This window comes from Marmota marmota, unplaced genomic scaffold (genome assembly GCF_001458135.2).
Source record: "Marmota marmota marmota unplaced genomic scaffold, marMar, whole genome shotgun sequence".
Taxonomy (NCBI): Eukaryota; Metazoa; Chordata; class Mammalia; order Rodentia; family Sciuridae; genus Marmota; species Marmota marmota.
Window position 1 is genome coordinate 5,921,159 of NW_026000205.1, and position 3,850 is coordinate 5,925,008.

Here is a 3,850-nt window from a genome sequence, read left to right on the forward strand (position 1 = left end):
ATATATATATATATATATATATATATATATATATATATATATACACACACACACACACATTTTCAGTATTTTTTTAAATTGTAGATGGACACAATACCTTTATTTTATTTATTTATTTTTATGTGGTGCTGAGGATCGAACCCAGTACCTCACATGGGATAGGCAAGTGCTCTACCACTGAGCTACAGCCCCAGCCCAGAAAAAAGATATTTTGGCTCATGGTTTCAGAGATTAAGTCCATGATCAGCCAACTCCATTGCTCTAGGACTGAGGGGGGACAGAACATGGTGGAAAGAGGGCATGGCATAGGAAAGCTGTCAAGTCATGGCCACCAGGAAGCATAGAGAGAGAGAGGAGGAGGTGCCAGGACAAAATATAAATCCCAAAGGCACACCCCAGTGACCTACTTCCACCAGCCACACCCTACCTGCCTGCAGTTAACCAGTATGGTAATATCTTCAAAATATTAGGTAGTATCTTCAAAATATTAATCTATCAAATGCATGAATCCACTGATTAGGTCACAGCTTCCATAGCAAATCCTTTCACTTCTGATCATTGCTACATTGTCTCCTGAGGTTTGGGGAACACCTCATAGTCAAGCCATAACAATGCTCTACAGCAGAGAGAGAGGATGACATTTCCAGAGATGCTCCATATCTAAAACTGAAGATAATTTCATCTTCCCCATGATATCCTACAACAGATATTGAAGCTAGGAATACATCTCTCATGACGCTTTCAGAGAGGCTCAGAGGATAAAAATGCATGTTCCATGATGCCCTCCAACAGACATTAAGGGAAAGGTCAACATTCTCTTAAGTCCTATACCATATTTCTGTGATCAAGACCTTGTAATAGCCGGGTGTGATGGTGCATGCCCACCTGTGATCCAAGCTTCTTGGAAGGTTGAAGATTGATCAAAAGTTCAAGGCCAGCCGGGCAACTTAGTGAGACCCTGTCTCAAAATAAAATATTAAAAAAGAGAGCTGGGGATGTGGCTCAGTAATAGAGTAATTGTCTGTCATGCACAAGGCCCTGGGTTTGAGCTCTAGTACTGGGAGGGGGAAGAATAGCCCTCATTGTTACTGGCCTCTGAGTTTTTGTTCAAGGATCTTTGGTTGCAAGAAATAAAATGTGTTTATGCTGATTTAAGCAAAAATAACATTATCAGAAGTTTAGAAGCCATGTAAGACCTAGGTCTCCTGGCCTTATCCAGGACAAGAAACAGAACTGAAAGGTTATGTAAGATCAAAATTGTCTCCCTCTTTCAGAATCGATGTCTCTCTTCTCCCCACATCTCCACCCCTATCCTTCATTATCTCCTGGGCTTCCATTTTATTTTTCTGTCTCTACAGACTACTTCTTCTACTTCATGCGTACTAGACAAATATGCCCACTGACATGTTAAGTACTGAGAACTACTTGAGTCTTGATTTTGAAATTTTAGCTGAAAGACTAACTGGGTCCAGTTTGGTTCACGGCTCAGCCCATGACCCCCTCTGCTAGGGCTAGGGAAGTTCACATCAAAGCCATCATATGCAGTTGCTCAGGTCAAACACAAGCATCCATTGCTCCTGTCATTCTCATGGTATGCAACCCAGTCGACCAAAGCTGGAAAACAGAACCTGTAAGAGAGATTCTACCACAAGATGGGCCAATGAGACACAATGAAAATTGGCCAGGGGCTTTTAGAGGACAAAAAGTTTTCAGGGCTTTAGGAGGTTTTAGGCAGGGATATGAAGTTCCCCACTGTGCTGAGGGGATTGTTGCTGTTTTTTTTTTTTGTTGTTGTTGTTTGTTTGTTTGTTTGTTTTGATACTGGGGTTTGTACCTGGGGACGCTTTACCATAGAGCTACATCCCTAGCTCTTTTCTTTCTAATCTTTGAGACAGGTCTCAGTAAGTTACTTAGGGCCTCGCTAAGTTGCTGAGGCTGGATTTGAATTCTCCTGCCTCAGCCTCCTGAGTCACCATGAAAGGCTGCTGAGGGAGTTTCTTAGAGAGAGAGAGAGAAAGGAGGAGGTGCCAAGGACAAAATATAAATCCCAAAGATACGCCCCCAGTGTTTTCTTCTCTCCCCCTTATTCTTCCCCTTTTATCTCCCTATGTCTAGCTCTTCCCATTTATTTATCTTTATTTCTTCCCTCTCCCTGTGAATCCGGCCCCAGGGGTGCTTGCCAGTCATATTGCAATTTGAGGAGAGTCATCCATCCTCAGGACAGAGAGAGGTCCAGATCATGGTGAAGCCAGTCATACCTGGGACTTTTTGTCAAAGTCCTAACGAACAGAGTTACCCTGAAGTAGGGTAGGGACAAGACTACCACTCTCCTGGTGTCTTCAGATGGAAGAAATGATGGGACCCAAAGATGACAGGTAAGAACCAAACCAATATCTCCCAGGATGCCCCATAGCTGTGTCAAAAGGTGTCTGTAAGAGCCTTGAGCAAGGTGCCTATTGGTTCTTCTGAGAAAAGGCAACTCTTAGCCATCCCCTTACAATGGTTTGGACATAGCTTGAGCATCTCCCAAGGCTTCCTCTGTTGAAATTTAATCTGCATCGAAAGATATTAAAAGAGTGGCAATTTAACCCAACTAATTTAAAGGTGGTGACTTTGGGGTGATTAGAATTAGACAAAATCATCAGGGTGGAGCCCCCATGACTGAATCCTGCTGGCTTTATAAGAAGAAGGGGAGAAACCAGAAGAGACTTGTGCACTCCTGGTCTCTTGCTACCAGATGCCCTGTGCCACCTGGGGACTCTGCCAGCAAGAGCCATCACCAGATGCAGTCCCTTGACCTTGCTAAATTAAACCTCCTCTCTTTATAACTCACCCGGTCTGTGGCATGGTGTTGTTTGCAACAGAAAGTCAACTAGTGTACCCCTGATCCAGTGTCCCAAATGCATTTCAAACACTTCTCTCCCACCTAGTCCAAGTCACAGAATATGAGCCCTGAAAGAAGGATTAGAGATTACTCAGCGTGAAGACCTCTTCCTCAGTCCACAGTAGTAAACAGGGACCTGAAAAAGAGCTGTGGTCCTAAGGACAGAGAGGATGCTCAGAGCTGGACACTGGACAGAAAGAGTATTGGAAGCTAATTCTGGTGGGCCTGGATGTAGAGTTTTTAAGTAATGATGGAGATAAAGAGCAAGATTTTTCAGAATTGGCATATCTGGACCTCAGTTTACCAGATTATCAGTCGGGCATGCGAGAGGTTAAGAACTCCTATTTTCCATAGTTTCTCACTCTTCCTGAGCCCTATAAGTGACAATCTGCACCAGGTCATCAGGTTACCACGGAAGTGGGTTCAGGGAAACCCACTCCCAGGAGAAGAAGAGACTGAAATCTGCAGAGAGGAGTCGATCTCAAGGATGCCAGGAGAAACGGAAGGGCAAAGAGAACAAGAGGCTGGGCAGGAAAGAGGTGGACAAGAGAGGGGAGCCGGGTCCCCGGGGCCTAGGAGGTGTCCACAGGAGCCTCTCCCTCCCTGGGGCTGAGGACTCAGGCTTCCCTCCACTGGGTTCGCTTTCAGGGAGCCCCTCGGGGGAACTAGGCGGAAACACGAGGTTTCGGGGTCAGGACCGACCCACCGGGTGCCTGAGCCAGTTCCGCTCTGCCCTGGGGGATCCTTGAGCTGCTTAGACCCCTGCAGCCGGCCAGCCTCTCAGCAGACCAGACGCCTTCACCTTCACCCTCACCTGCCCGCAGGACACCTCTCCAACTCACCTTTTCCGCATCACTTCCCTCCTGCAGTGCTCACACCCACGCTCACCCCTCTCGCCTCTCACACATCCGCACCCCAAACCCCCACCTCACGCAACCCTCCCCGCACCTTAGAACACCCCTCCAC